A 16187-nucleotide genomic window follows, 5' to 3' on the forward strand; every position below is an offset into this window, starting at 1 on the left:
ACGGAGGGCCGTGGTCCCGGTCAGGGGAGGGCACCGCCTGGAAGCCAGTGACAAGCGGCGTACTAGGCCTCTTCCAAAAATGCAGGCACACAGGCCGGCACGGAAAAAATCCCTGGGCAAGCCAGCACGACTCAAAGGGGAAGAGTCTGCAACTGGCCCAGCAGCGCTGATAAGCCCCAGGCTCCGCCACTGGCGGAGCCTGACCCCACCAACCCAACTCTGGCTGCACTCAGGTGCACTTCGTACCTCCGCCGCTAGGGGGCGCTGGTGAGGGGATTCGAGGACCCTCAGCCCACAAGGGCCTGGGCCACACCTGCACCCATGGGGGTACGGGATTGTCCTCCCCCATGTGGGAACGGGTCCCTATTCCCTTTCGCAGAAGGCCAGAACTTCCTCCCGGGGCACGCCTGTACCCTCGTCTCGCACTCAGCGCCCCAGCGGAGGGGCGGTGCGTCCGCAGGCACCCTTGACGGAGGTCCGTGGTCCCGGTCAGGGGAGGGCTCCCCCTGGAAGCCGGGGACAAGCGGCGACCGCGGCCTCTTCCAAAACTGCAGGTACACAGGCCGGCGCGGAAAAAAGCCCCGTGCAAGCAGCACGACTCAAAGGGGAAGAGTCCGCATCTGGCCCAGCACCGCTGATGAGCCCCAGGCTCCGCCCCTGGCCGGAGCCTGACCCCACCCACCCGACTCTGGCTGCGCACAGGTGCACATCCTAGGGCCCCCCTAGGGGGCGCTGGTGAAGGGGTTCGGGGACCCTCAGCCCACACAGTAAGGGGCCACATCTGCACCCATGGGGGTACGGGATTGTCCTCCCCCATGGGGGAACAGGTCCCTCTTCCCCTTCGCGGAAGGCCAGAACTTCCTCCCGCGGAACGCCTGCACCCTCCTCTAACATTCACAGCCCCAGCGGCGGGGCCGAGCACCCGCAGACGGCCTAGACGGAGGGCCGGGGTCAAGGTCAGGGTAGGGCACCCTCTGGAAGCCAGGGCCAAGCGGAGACCGCGGCTCTTTCAAAACTGCAGGCACACATGCCGGCGCGAAAAAATCCCTGGGCAAGCCAGCACGACTCAAAGGGGAAGAGTCCGCACCTGGCCCAGCAGCGCTGATGAGCCCCAGGCTCCGCCCCTGGCCGGAGCCTGACCCCGCCTACCCACTCTGGCTGCGCACAGGTGCAATTCTAAAGGCCGCCGCTAGGGGGCGCCGTGAGCGGGTTCGGGGACCCTCAGCCCACAAGGGCCTTGGCCACACCTGCACCCATGGTGGTACGGGATTTTCCTCCCCCATGGGGGAACGGGGCCCTCTTTCCCTTCGAGGAAGACCAGAACTGCCTCCCGGGGCACGCCTGCACAATCATCTCGCACTCGGCCCCAGCGGCGGAGCTGTGCGCCCGTAGGCAGCCTAGACGGAGGGCCCGGGTCCCGGTCAGGGGAGCGCACCCCCTGGAAGCCAGGGACAAGCGGCGACCGCGGCCTCTTCCAAAACTGCAGGCACACAGGCCGGCGCGGAAAAAAGCCCCGGGCAAGCCAGCACCACTCAAAGGGGAAGAGTCCGTACCTGGCCCAGCAGGGCTGATGAGCTCCAGGCTCCACCCTGGCCGGAGACTGACCCCACGCACCCGAATCTGGCTGCACACATGTGCACTTCCTAGGGCCGCCGCTAGGCGGCGCTGCTGAGGGGGTTCGGGGACCCTCAGCCAACAAGGGCCGGGGCCAAATATGCACCCATGGGGGTCCGGGATTGTCCTCCCCCATGGGGGAACGGGGCCCTCTTCCCCTTCGCGGAAGGCCAGAACTTCCTCCCGGGCACGCCTGCAACCTCCTCTCACACTCACAGACCCAGCGGCGGGTCCGTGTGCCCGCAGACGCCCTAGACGGAGGGCCGGGGTCCCAGTCAGGGGAGCGCACCCCCTGGAACCCAGGGACAAGCAGCGACCGCGGTTCTTCCAAAACTGCAGTCACACAGGCCGGCGCGGAAAAAAGCCCCGGGCAAGCCAGCATGACTCAAAGGGGAAGAGTCCGCACCTGTACCAGCAGCGCTGATGAGCCCCAGGCTTCGATCCTGGCCGGAGCCTGACCCCACCCACCCGACTCTGGCTGCGCACAGGTGCACTTCCTAGGGCCGCAGCTAGGGTGCGCTGGTGAGGGGGTTCGGGGACCCTCAGCCCACAAGGGCCTGGGCCACACCTGCTCCCATGGGGGTACGGGATTGTCGTCCCCCATTGGGGAACGGGGCCCTCTTCCCATTCGCGGAAGGCCAGAACTTCCTACCGGGGCACGCCTGCACCCTCCTCTCAAACTCACAGCCCCAGCGGCGGGGCCGTGTGCCCGCAGATGCCCTAGACGGAGGGCCGGGGTCTCGGTCAGGGGAGGGCACCCCCTGGAATCCAGGGACAAGCCGTGAACGCGGCCTCTTCCAAAACTGCAGGCACACAGGCTGGAGCGGAAAAAAGCCCAGGGCAAGCCAGCACCACTCAAAGGGGAAGAGTCCGCACCTGGCCCAGCAGCGCTGATGAGCCCCAGGCTCTGCCCCTGGCCGGAGCCTGACCCAGCCCACCCGACTCAGGCCACGCACAGGTGCACTTCCTAGGGCCGCCGCTAGGGGGCGCCGATGAGGGTATTCGGGTACCCTCAGCCCACAAGGGCTGGAGCCACACCTGCACCCATGGGGGACCGTGATTGTCCAGCCCCATTGGGGAACGGGGCCCTCTTCCCCTTCGCGGAAGTCCAGAACTTCCTCCCGTGGCACGCCTGCACCCTCCTCTCACACTCACAGCCCCAGCGGCGGGGCCGTGCGCCCGCAGAAGCCGGAGACGGAGGGCCTGGGTCCCGGTCAGGGGAGCGCACCCCCTGGAAGCCAGGGACAAGCGGCGACCGGGGTTCTTCCAAAACTGCAGGCACACAGGCTGGCGCGGAAAAAAGCCCCGGGCTAGCAAGCATGACTCAAAGGGGAAGAGTCCGCACCTGGCCCAGCAGCGCTGATGAGCCCCAGGCTCCGCCCCTGGCCGGAGCCTGACCCCGCCCAGCAAACTCTGGCTGCGTATAGGTGCACTTCCTACGGCCGCAGCTAGTGGGTGCTGGTGAGGGGGTTCGGGGACACTCAGCCCACAAGGTCCGGGGCCACACCTGCACCCATGTGGGTACGGGATTGTCCTACCCCATGGGGGAACGGGGCCCTCTTCCCCTTCGCGGAAGGCCAGAACTTCCTCCCAGGGCACGCCTGCACCCTCCTCTCGCACTCACAGCCCCAGCGGCACGGCCGTGCGCCCGCAGACGCCCTAGACGGAGGGCCGGGGTCCCGGTCAGGGGAGGCACCACCTGGAAGCCAGGGACAAGTGGCGACCGCGGCTCTTCCTAAACTGCAGGCACACAGGCCTGCGCGGAATAAAGCCCCGGGCAAGCCAGCACGACTCAAAGGGGAAGAGTCCGCACCTGGCCCTGCAGCGCTGATGAGCCCCAGGCTCCGACCCTGTCCGGAGCCTGACCCCGCCCACCCGACTCTGGCTGCGCACATGTGCACTTCTTAGGGCCGCCGATAGGGGGCGCTGGTGATGGGGTTCGGGGACCCTCAGCCCACAAGGGCCGGGGCCACACCTTCACCTTTGGGGGTTCGGGATTGTCGTCCAACATGTGGGAACGGTTCCCTCTTCCCCTCCGCGGACGGCCAGACCTTTCTCCTGTGGCACGCCTGCACCCTACTCTCGCACTCACAGACCCAGCGGCGGGTCCATGCGCCCGCAGACGCACTAGACAGAGCGCCGGGGTCCCGGTCAAGGGAGGGCACCCCCTGAAAGCCAGGGACAAGCGGCGACCACGGCCTCTTCCAAAACTGCAGGCACACAGGCCGGCGCGGAAAAAAGCCCCGGGCAAGCCAGCACCACTCAAAGGGGAAGAGTCCGCACCTGGCCCAGCATAGCTTATGTGCCCCAGGCTCCGCCCCTGGCCGGAGCCTGGCCCCGCCCACCCGACTCTGGCTGGGCAGAGTTGCACTTCCTAGGGCCGCCGCTAGGGGTCGCTGGTGAGGGTGTTCGGGGACCCTCAGCACACAAGGGCCGGGGCCATATCTGCACCCATGGGGGTTCGGGATTGTCGTCCCCCATGGGGAACGGGGCCCTCTTCCCCTTCGCGGAAGGCCAGAACATCCTCCCGGGGCACGCCTGCAACCTCCTCTCGCACTCACAGCCCCAGCGGTCGGTCGTGCGCCGGCAGACGCCCTAGACGGAGGGCCGGGGTCCAAAGTCAGGGGAGGGCACCCCCTTTAAGCCAGGGACAAGCGGCGACTGCGGCCTCTTCCAAAACTGCAGGCACACAGGCCGGCGCGGAAAAAAGCCCCAGGCAAGCCAGCATGACTCAAAGGGGAAGAGTCTTGCACCTGGCCCAGCAGCGCTGATGAGCCCCAGGCTCTGCCCCTGGCTGGAGCCTGACCCCACCCACCCGACTCTGGCTGCGCACAGGTGCACTTCCTAGGGCCGCCGCTAGGGTGCGCTGGTGAGTGGGATCGGGGACCCTCAGCCCACAAGGGCCTGGGCCACACCTGCTCGCATGGGGGTACGGGATTGTCGTCCCCCATTGGGGAACGGGGCCCTCTTCCCATTCGCGGAAGTACAGACCTTTCCCCCGGGGCACGCCTGCACCCTCCTCTCGCAACAACAGCCTCAGCGGCAGGGCCGTGCGCCCGCAGACGCCCTAGACGGAGGGCCGGGGTCTCAGTCAGGGGAGGGCACCCCCTGGAATCCAGGGACAAGCCGCGAACGCGGCCTCTTCCAAAACTGCAGGCACACAGGCTGGAGCGGAAAAAAGCCCAGGGCAAGCCAGCACCACTCAAAGGGGAAGAGTCCGCACCTGGCCAGCAGCGCTAATGAGCCCCAGGCTCTGCCCCTGGCTGGAGCCTGACCCAGCCCACCCGACTCAGGCTGCGCACAGATGCACTTCCTAGGGCCGCCGCTAGGGGGCGCTGGTGAGGGGGTTCGGGGACCCTCAGCCCACAAGGGCCGGAGCCACATCTGCACCCATGGGGGTCCGGGATTGTCCTCCCCCATGGGGGAACGGGGCCCTCTTCCCCTTTGCGGAAGGCCAGAACTTCCTCCCGGGGCACGCCTGCACCCTCCTCTCACACTCACAGCCCCAGCGCCGGGGCCGTGTGCCCGCAGACGCCCTAGACGGAGGGCCTGGGTCCCGGTCAGGGGAGCGCACCCCCTGGAAGCCATGGACAAGCGGCGACCGCGGTGCTTCCAAAACTGCTGGCACACAGGCCGGCGCGGAAAAAAGCCCCGGGCAAGCCAGCATGACTCAAAGGGTAAGAGTCCACACCTGGCCCAGCAGTGCTGATGAGCCCCAGGCTCCACCCCTGGCCGGAGCCTGACCCCGCCCAGCAAACTCTGGCTGCGAATAGGTGCACTTCCTATGGCCGCAGCTAGTGGGCGCTGGTGATGGGGTTCGGGGACCCTCAGCCCACAAGGGCCGGACCACTCCTTAACCATTGGGGGTTCGGGATTGTCGTCCACCATGTGGGAACGGTGCACTCTTCCCCTCCGCGGACGGCCAGACCTTGCTCCCGTGGCACGCCTGTACCCTACTCTCGCACTCACCGACCCAGCGGCGGGTCCGTGCGCCCGCAGACGCCCTAGACCGAGGGCCGGGGTCCCGGTCAGGGGAGGGCACCCCCTGAAAGCCAGGGAGAAGCGGAGACCGCGGCCTCTTCCAAAACTGCAGGCACACAGGCCGGCGCGGAAAAAAGCCCTGGGCAAGCCAGCACCACTCACAGGGGAAGTCTCCGCACCTGGCCCAGCAGCGCTGATGAGCCCCAGGCTCCGCCCCTGGCCGGAGCCTGACCCCGCCCACCCGACTCTGGCTGCGCAGAGTTTCACTTCCTAGGGCCGCCGCAAGGGGGTGCTGGTGAGGGTTTTCGGGAACCCTCAGCACACAATGGCTGGGGCCACATCTGCACCCATGGGGGTTCGGGATTGTCGTCCCCCATGGGGAACGGGGCCCTCTTCCCCTTCGCGGAAGGCCAGAACATCCTCCCGGGGCACTCCTGCAACCTCCTCTCGCACTCAAAGCCCCAGCGGTCGGTCGTGCGCCGGCAGACGCCCTAGACGGAGGGCCGGGGTCCCAGTCAGGGGAGGGCACCCACTGGAAGCCAGGGACAAGCGGCGACCGCGGCCTCTTCCAAAACTGCTGGCACACAGGCCTGCGCGGAAAAAAGCCCCGGGCAAGCCAGCACCACTCACAGGGGAAGTCTCCGCACCTGGCCCAGCAGCGCTGATGAGCCCCAGGCTCCGGCCCTGGCCGGAGACTGACCCCGCCCACCCGACTCTGGCTGCGCTCAGGTGCACTTTCTAGGGCCGCCGCTAGGGAGCGCTGGTGAGGGGGTTCGGGTCCCTCAGCCCACAAGCGCCGGGGCACACCTGCACCCATGGGTGTACGGGATTGTCCTCAACCATGGGGAACGGGGCCCTCTTCACCTTCGCGGAAGGCCAGAACATCCTCCCGGGGCACGCCTGGACGTTCCTCTCGTACTCACATCCCCAACGGTGGGGCCGTGCGCCCGCAGATGCTCTAGACGGAGGGCCGGGGTCCTGGTCAGGGGAGGGCACCCCCTGGAAGCCATGGACAAGCGGCGACCGCGGCCTCTTCCAAAACTGCAGGCACACAGACCGGCGCGGAAAAAAGCCCCGGGCAAGCCAGCACCACTCAAAGGGGAAGAGTCCGCCCCTGGCCCAGCAGCGCTGAGGAGGCCCAGGCTCCGTCCCTGGCCGGAGCCTGACCCCGCCTACCCGAGTCTGGCTGCGCAGATTTGCACTTCCTAGGGCCGCCGCTAGGGGGCGCTGGTGAGGGGGTTCGGGGACCCTCAGCCCAGAAGGCCTGGGGCCACACCTGCACCCATGAGGATACGGGATTGTCCTCCCCCATGGGGGAACGGTGCCCTCTTCCCCTTCGGGGAAGGCCAGAACTTCCTCCCGGGGCACGCCTGCACCCTCCTCTCGCACTCACAGCCCCAGTGGCGGGGCCGTGCGCCCGCAGACGCCCTAGACGGAGGGCCTGGGTCCCGGTCAGGGGAGCGCACCCCTTGGAAGCCAGGGACAAGCGGCGACCGGGGTTCTTCCAAAACTGCAGGCACACAGGCCGGCGCGGAAAAAAGCCCCGGGCAAGCCAGCACGACTCAAAGGGGAAGTGTCCGCACCTGGCCCAGCAGCGCTGATGAGCCCCAGGCTCCGCCCCTGGACAGAGCCTGACCACGCCTAATCGACTCTGCCTGCACAGAGGTGCACTTCCTAGGGTGGAAGGTAGGGGGGGCGGTGAGAGGGTTCGGGGACCCTCAGCCCCTCGGGGCTGGGGTTACATCTGCACCCATGGGATTACGGGATTGTCTTCTCCTATGGGGGAACGGGGCCCTCTTCTCCTTCGTGGAAAACCAAATCTTCCTCCTGGTGCACTACTGCACCCTCCTCTCAGACTCACAGCCCCAATGGCGGGCCCAGCGCCCGCAGAAGCCCTAGAGGGAGGGTCGAGTTACCTGTCAGTGGAGGGCATCCCCCGTATGCCAGGGACAGCGGCGACCGCGGACTCTTCGAAAAATGCAGGCACACAGGTCGGCGCAGAAAGCCCCGGGGAAGCAAGCACCACTCAAAGTGGAAGAGTCCTCACCTGGCCCAACAGCGCTGATGAGCCCCAGGCTCCGCCCATGGCCGGAGCCTCACCACACCCCCCGATTCTGCATGCGCACTGGTGCACTACCTAGGGCCGCCGCTAGGATGTGCTGATGTGGGGGTTCGGGGACCCTCAGCCCCCACGGGATGTGGCCCCCTTTGCACCCATGGGGGTACTGGATTTTCTTCCCACTGGGGGAACGGGTCCCACTTCCCCTTCACGGAAGCCCAAATCTTCCTCCCGGGGAATGGCTGCACCCTCCTCTCGCACTCACAGCCCCAGCGTCGGGGCAGTGTGCCCGCAGACGCCCTAGACGGTGGGCCGGCATCCTTGTCAGTGGAGAGCACCCCTTGTAAGCAAGGGACAAGCAGCGACCTCGACCCCTTCCAAAACTGCAGGCACACAGGCCGGCGTGGATAGCCCCAGGCAAGCCAGCGCCACTCAAAGGAGAAGAGTCCTCACCTGGCTCAGGTGATGTAGAACTACAAGAAGAACAGAAGATCTAGAAGAACAAGAAGAATAAGAATTAGAAATGGAAGAATAAGCCGAAAAAGTAGAAATAACAGAAGAATATTTCGAAAAAGCAGAAATAACAGAAGAATAAACTGAAAAAGCAGAAATAACAGAAGATTCAGCTGAGGAAGAAGCAGAAGATTCAGACTAAGAAGTAATTGAAAAAACAAAAAGTGCAGAAGAAAAAGAAGAAGATGAAGAAGAGGAGGGTGATGTAGAACTACAAGAAGAACAAGAAGAACTAGAAAAACGAAAGGAACAAGAATTAGAAACAGAAGAATAAGCCTAAAAAGCAGAAATAACAGAAGAATAAGACGAAATAGCAGAAATATCAGAAGAATAATCCAAAAAAAGCAGACTTAACAGAAGATTCAGCTGAGGAAGAAGCAGAAAAAGCAGAAGAGGAAGTAAACGAAAAAGAAAAAAATGCAGAAGAAACAGAAGAAAATGAATAAGAGGAAGCAGATGTAGAACAACAAGAACTAGAAGAACAAGAATAACAAGAAGAAGAAACAGAAGAATAAGTGGAAAAAGCAGTTAAAACGGAAGAAAAATCCCCAAAAGCAAAAAAAAAAAAAAAACAATAAGACGAAACAGCAGAAATAACAGAAGAATAAGCTGAAGAAGAAGCAGAAGAAGCAGAAGAAGCAGAAGTAATTGAAAAAGCAGAAAATGCATTAGAAACAGAAGAAGATGAAGAAGAAGAGGGTGATGTAGAACTACAAGAAGAACAAGGAGAACTAGAAGAACAAGTAGAACAAGAAGTAGAAACAGATGAATAAGACGAAAAAGTAGAAATAACAGAAGAATAAGACGAACAAGCAAAAATAACAGAAGATTAAGCCGAAAAAGCAGAAATAACATAAGAATCTGCGGAAGAAGAAGCAGAAGAAGCAGAAGAAGAAGAAGTAAGTGAAAAAAGAAAAAAGGGCAGAAGAAACAGATGAAGAAGATGAAGAGGAGGGTCATGTAGAACTACAAGAAGAACACGAAGAACTAGAAAAACAAGAGGAACAAGAAGTAGAATGAGAAGAATAAGCCGTAAAAGCAGAAAAAACAGAAGTATAAGCTGAATAAGAAGCAGAACAAACATACGTAATTGAAAAATATAATACGGAACGGAAGAACATGGTGAAGAAGAAAAAGGAGATGTAGAACTATAAGAAGAACTAGAAGAACAAGAAGAAAAAGGAGAAATAGAAGAATAAAATGAAAAAACAGAAATAACAGAAGAATAAGCCAAAAAGGTAGAAATAACAGAAACATAAGCCGAAAAGGTTGAAATGACAGAAGAATAAGCTGAAGAAGAAACAGAAAAAGCAGAAAAAGAAGAAGTAATTGAAAAAGCAGACAATGCAGAGGAAACAGAGGAAGAATCAGAAGGAGAAAATGGAGATGTAGAACTAAAAGAAGACCACGTAGAACTAGAAGAACAGGAAGAACAAGAAGTAGAAACAGAAGAATAGGACGAAAAATCAGATGTAACAGAAGAATAAGCTGAAAAATTAGAAATAACAGAAAAATAAGCCAAAAAGGTAAAAATAACAGAAGCATAATCCGAAAAGGCAGAAGTGACAGAAGAATAAGCTGAAGAGGAAACAGAAGAAGCATAAAAAGAAGAAGTAATTGAAAAAGCAAAAAATGCTGAAGAAAGTGAGGAATATGAAGAAGAAGAAAAGGAGATGTAGTCCTACAAGAAGAACTAGAAGAACAAGAAGAACAAGAAGTAGAAAGAGAATAATAAGAAGAAAAAGGAGAAATAACAGAAGAATAAGCTGAATAAGAAGCAGAAGAAGCCTAAGTAATTGAAAAACCAGAAAATGCAGAAAAGATGAAGATGAAGAAGAAGAAGATGGAGATGGAGACTTCAAGAAGAACAAGAAGAACTAGAAGAACAAGAAGAAGAAGAAGTAGAAACAGAAGAATAAGACGAAAAAGCAGAAATAACAGAAGCATAATCCAAAAAGGTAGAAATAACAAAAGCATAAGACAAAAAGGAAGAACTGACAGAAGAATAAGTTGAAGAAGAAACAGAAGAAGCAGAAAACGAAGAAGTAATTGAAAAAGCAGAAAATGCAGAAGAAACAGAAGAAGATGATGAAGAAGAAGAAGGAGATGTAGAACTACAAGAAGAACAAGAAGAACTAGAAGAACAAGAAGAACAAGAAGTAGAAACAGAAGAATAAGATGAAAAAGAAGAAATAACAGAAGAATAAGCTGAAAAAGTAGATATAAAAGAAAAATAAGCTACAAAGGTAGAAATAACAGAAGAATAACCTGAATAAGAAGCAGAAGATGCATCAGTAATTGAAAAAGCAGAACAGAAGAAGATGAAGAAGAAGAAGAAGAAGGAGATGTAGAACTACAAGAAGTACCAGAATAATTAGAAGAGCAAAAAGAAAAATAATTAGAAAAAGAAGAATAAGACGAAAAAGCAGTAATAACAGAAGAATAAGCTGAAAAAGTAGAAATAACAGAAGAATAAGCCAAAAAGGTAGAAATAACAGAAGCATAAGCCGAATAAGCAGAAATGACAGAAGTTTAAGCTGAGGAATAAACAGAAGAAGCTGAAAACGAAGAAGTAATTGAAAAAGCAGAAAATGCAGAAAAAACAGAGGAAGATGAAGAAGAAGGAGATGTAGAACTACAGGAAGAAAAAGAAGAACTAGAAGAACTGAAGAAAAAAAAGGAGAAACAGAAGAATAAGACGAAAAACCAGTAATATCAGAAGAATAAGCTGAATATATAGAAATAACAGAAGAATAAGCCAAAAAGATAGAAATAACAGAAGAATAAGCCGAAAAGGCAGAAATGACAGAAGAATAAGCTAAAGAAGAAACAGAAGCAAAAAAGAAGAAGTAATTGAAAAACCAGAAAATGCAGAAGAAACAGAAGAAGATGAAGAAGAAGAAGGAGATGAGGAACTACAAGAAGAACAAGAAGAACTAGAAGAACAAGAAGAAAAAGAAGTAGAAACAGAAGAATAAGACGAAAAAGTAGAAATATCAGAAGAATAAGCCAAAAGAAGAACTATAAGAACAAGAAAAACAAGGTGAAACAGAAGAATAAGCTGAAAAAGTAGAAATAACAGAAGAATAAGCCAAAAAGATAGAAATAACAGAAGCATAAGCCGAAAAGGCAGAAGTGACAGAAGAATAAGCTGAAGAAGAAAGAGAAGAAGCAGAAAACGAAGAAGTAATTGAAAAAGCAGAAAATGCAGAAGAAACAGAGGAAGATGAAGAAGAAGGAGATGCAGAACTACAAGAAGAACAAGAATAACTAGAAGAACAAGAATAACAAGAAGTAGAAACAGAACAATAAGGCGAAAGAGCTGAAATAACAGAAGAATAAGCTGAATAAGAAGCAGAAGAGGCATAAGTAATTGAAAAAGCAGAAAATGCAGAACAGAAGTAGATGAAGAAGAAGAAAAAGGAGATTTAAAACTACAAGAAGAACAAGAAGAACTAGAAGAACAAGATGAACAAGAAAGAGAAACAGAAGAATAAGACGAAAAAGCAGAAATAACAGAAGAATAAGCCAAAATATTAGAAATAACAGCAGCATAAGCCGAAAAGGCAGAAATGCCAGAAGAATAAGCTGAAATATAAACAGAAGAAGCAGAAAACGAAGAAGGAATCGAAAAAGAAAAATTGCAGAAGAAACAGAGGAGGATGAAGAAGAAGAAGAAGAGATGTAGAACTAGAAAGAACAAGAAGAACTTGAAGAACAAGAAGAATAAGAAGGAGAAACAGAAGAATAAGATGAAAAAGCAGAAACAACAGAAGAATAAGATGAATAAGAAGAAATAAAAGAAGAATAAGCGAAAAAGGTAGAAATAACAGAAGCGTAAGCCGAAAAGGCAGAAGTGACAGAAGAATAAGCTGAAGAAGAAACAGAAGAAGCAGAAAACGAAGTAATTGTAAAAGCAGAAAATGCAGAAGAATCAGAAGAAGAGGAAGAAGAAGAAGAAGGAGATGTAGAACTACAAGAAGAACAAGAAGAACTAGAAGAACAAGAAAAACAAGAAGGAGAAACAAAAGAATAAGACGACAAAGCAGAAATAACAGAAGAATAAGCTGAAAAAGAAGAAATAACAGAAGAATAAGCAACAAAGGTAAAAATACAGAAGAATAAGCTGAAGAAGAAACAGAAGAAGCAGAAAAAGAAGGAGTAATTGAAAAAGCAGAAAATACAGAAGAAACAGAGGAAGATGAAGAAGAGGAAGAAGGAGATGTAGAACGAGAAGAACTAGAAAAACTAGAAGAACAAGAAGAACAAGAAGGAGAATCAGAAGAATACGATGAAAAAGCAGAAATAACAGAAAAATAAGCTGAATATGTAGAAATAACAGAAGAAGGATCCAAAAAGTAGAAATAACAGAAGCATAAGTCAAAAAGGCAGAAATGAAAAAGAATGAGCTGAAAAAGAAACAGAAGAAGCAGAAAATGAAGAAGTAATTAAAAAACAGAAAATGCTGAGGAAAGAGAGGAAGATGAAGAAGAAGAAAAAGGAGATGTAGAACTTCAAGAAGAACAAGAAGAACTATCAGAAAATGAAGAACAAGAGGAAAAACAGAAGAATAAGACGAAAAAGCAGAAATAATAGAAGAATAATCTGAATAAGAAGCAGAAGAAGCAGAAGTAATTGAAAAAGCAGAAAATGCAGAACAGAAGAAGATGAAGAAGAAGAAGAAGGGGATGTAGAACTACAAGAAGAACTAGAAGAAGTAGAAGAACAAGAAGAACAGAAGGAGAAACAGAAGAATAAGACAAAAAAGCAGAAATAACTGAAGAATAAGCCAAAAAGGTAGAAATAACAGAAGCATAAGCCGAAAAGGCAGAAATGACAGAAGAATAAGCTGAAGAAGAAATAGAAGACACAGAAAACGAAGTAATTGATAAACCAGAAAATGCAGAATAAACAGAGGAAGATGAAGAAGGAGAGGAAGGAGATGTAGAACTACAAGAAGAACAAGAAGAACTAGAAGAACAAGAAGAACAAGAAGTAGAAACAGAAGAATAAGACGAAAAATGAGATATAAGAGAAGAATAAGCTGAAAAACTAGAAATAAAAGAAGAATAAGCCAAAAAGGTAGAAATAACAGAAGAAGAAGCCGACAAGACAGAAATGAGAGAGGAATAAGCTGAAGAGAAACAGAAGCAGAAAACGAAGAAGATACTGAAAAAGCAGAAAATGCAGATGAAACAGAGGAAGATGAAGAAAAAGGATATGTAGAAGTACAAGAATAACAAGAAGAACTAGAAGAACTAGAAGTGCAAGAAGGAGATACTGAAGAATAAGTCGAAAAAGCAGAAATAAGAGAAGAATAAGCTGAATACGTAGAAATAGCAGAAGAATAAGCCAAAAAGGTAGAAATAACAGAAGAATAAGCCGAAAAGGCAGAGATGACAGAAAAATAAGCTGAAGAAGAAACAGAAGCAAAAAACGAAGAAGTAATTGAAAAACCAGAAAATGCAGAAGAAACGGAGGAAGATGAAGAAGAAGAAGGAGATGTAGAACTACAAGAAGAAAAAGAAGAACTAAAAGAACAAGAAGAATAAGAAGGAGAAACAGAAGAATAAGTCGAAAAAGCAGAAATAACAGAAGAATAAGCTGAATAAGTAGAAATAACAGAAGAAGAAGCCAAAAAGGTCGAAATAACAGATGCATAAGCCGAAAAGCTGAATTGACAGAAGAATAAGCGGAAGAAGAAACAGAAGTAGTAGAAAACGAAGAAGTAATTGAAAAAGCAGGAAATTCTGAAAAAACACAGGAAGATGTAGAAGAAGCAGAAGGAGATGTAGAACTACAAGAAGAACAAGAAGAAATGGCAGAACAATAAGAACAAGAAGGAGAAACAGAAGAATAAGACAAAAAAGCAGAAATAATAGAAGAATAAGCTGAATAAGAAGCAGAAGAAGCATAAGGAATCGAAAAAGCTGAAAATGCAGAACAGAAGAAGATGAAGTAGAAGAAGAAGGAGCTGTAGAACTACAAGAAGAACTAGAAGAAATAGAAGAACAAGAAGAACAAGAAGTAGAAACAGAATAATAAGACGAAAAAGTAGAAATAACAGAATAAGCCAAAAAAGGTAGAAATAAGAGAAGCATAAGTCGAAAAGGCAGAAATGACAGAAGAATTAGCTGAAGAAGAAACAGAAGAAACAGAAAACGAAGAAGTAATTGAAAAAGCAGAAAATGCTGAAGAAAGAGAGGAATTGAAGAAGAAGAAGAAGGAGATGTAGAACTACAAGAAGAACAAGAAGAACTCTCTCTTCTTCTTCCCCCCGGGGGAAGCCCAAATCTTCCTCCGACAAACGCTTGCACCCTCCTCTCACACGCACAGCCCCAGCGGCCTGGCTGTGCGCCCGCAGAAGCCCTAGACGGAGGGCCGGGGTCCCTAACAGGGGAGGGCACCCCCTGTAAGCCAGGGACAAGCGGCGACCGTGGCCTCTTCCAAAAGCAGGCAAACAGGCCGGCGCGGATAGCCCCTGGCAAGCCATCACCACTCAAAGGGGAAGAGTCCGCACCTGGCCCAGCAGCGCTGATGAGCCCTGGGCTCCACCCCTGGCCGGAGCCTGACCCCGCCCACCCGACTCTGGCTGCGCAGAGGTGCACTTCTTAGGGCCGCCGCTAAGGGGCGCTGGTGAGGCGGTTTGGGGACCCTCAGCCCCCACAGGGCTGGGGCCACTTCTGCACCCATGGGGGTACCGGATTGTCTTCCCCCATGGGCGATCGGGGCACTCTTCCCCTCTGAGGAAGCCCAAATCCCCCGGGGCACGCCTGCAACCTACTCTCACATTCACAGCCCCCAACGGCGGGTCCGTGCACACGCAGACGCCCTAGATGGATGGCCGGGGTCCCTTTTTGGGGAGGGCACCTCCTGTAAGCCAGGGACTAGCGGCGACCGCGGCCTCTTTCCAAAACTGCAGGCACACAGGCTAGCACGGAGAGCCTCTGGCAAGCCATCACCACTCAAAGGGGAAGAGTCCGCACTTGTCCCAGCTGCAGTGATAAGCCCCAGGCTCCGCCCCTGGCCGGAGCCTGACACCGCCCACCCGTCTCTGCCTGTGCACAGGTGTACTTCCTACGGCCGCCGCTAAGGGTCGCTGGTGAAGGGGTTTGGGGACCCGACTCTGCCTGCGCACAGGAGTACATTCTAGGGCCGCCGCTAAGGGGCGCTCATGAAGGGGTTCGGGGACCCTCAGCCCCCACGGGGCTGGGGCCACCTCTGCACCCATGGGGGTACGGGATTGTCTTCCCCCATGGGGGAACGTGGCCCTCTTCCCCTTCCCACAAGCCCAAATCTTCCTCCCGGCACACCCCTGCACCATCCTCTCGCACTCACAGCCCAGCGGCGGGGCCGTGCGCCAGCAGACGCCCTAGACAGAGGGTCGGGGTCCCTGCCTGGGGAGGGCACCACCTGTAATCCAGGGACAAGCGGCGACCGCGGCCTCTTCCAAAACTGCAGGCACACAGGCTGACGTGGAAAGCGCCGGGCAAGCCAACACCACTCAAAGGGGAAGAGTCAGCACCTAGCCATGCAGCGCTGATGATCCCCAGGCTCCGCCCCTGGACGGAGCCTGACCCCGCCCAGCCGACTCTGCCTGCGCACTATTGCGCTTCCTAGGGCCGCCGCTAGGGGGCGCCGGTGAGGGGGATCTGGGACCCTCCGCCCCCACCGTGCTGGGGCCACTTCTGCACCCATGGGGTAACGGAACTTTCCTCCCCAATGGGCGAACGGGGCTCTCTTCCCCTCGGGGGAAGCCAAAATATTCCTCCCGGGGCACGCCGCACCCTCCTCTCCAACACACAGCCCCAGCGACGGGGCCTTGCGCCCGCTGATGCCCTAGACGGAGTCCAGGTTCCCTGTCAGTGGAGGGCACCCCCTGTAAGCCAGGGACAAGCGGCGACCGCGGTATGGAACTTTCACCCCCCATGGGGGAATGGGGCTCACTTCCCATCGCGGGAAGCCCAAATCTTTCTCCCAGGGTACGCCTGCACCCTCCTCTCGCACTCAGAGCCCCAGC

General features: G+C 53.8%; 1 long non-coding RNA gene across 1 annotated transcript in view; it reads left to right on the forward strand.

The window, feature by feature from the left end:
- LOC311188076 overlaps window positions 1-9607 on the forward strand; it is a 64452-nt gene extending 54845 nt beyond the window's left edge. The window contains exon 3 of the long non-coding RNA XR_014617112.1: window positions 8245-9607. This is a non-coding gene — a long non-coding RNA (uncharacterized lncRNA). The remainder of the gene's footprint in view (window positions 1-8244) is intronic.
- The last annotated feature ends 6580 nt before the right edge of the window (window positions 9608-16187 follow it).

This window comes from Talpa europaea (genome assembly GCF_964194135.1).
Source record: "Talpa europaea genome assembly, contig: HAP1_SCAFFOLD_160, whole genome shotgun sequence".
NCBI lineage: Eukaryota > Metazoa > Chordata > Mammalia > Eulipotyphla > Talpidae > Talpa > Talpa europaea.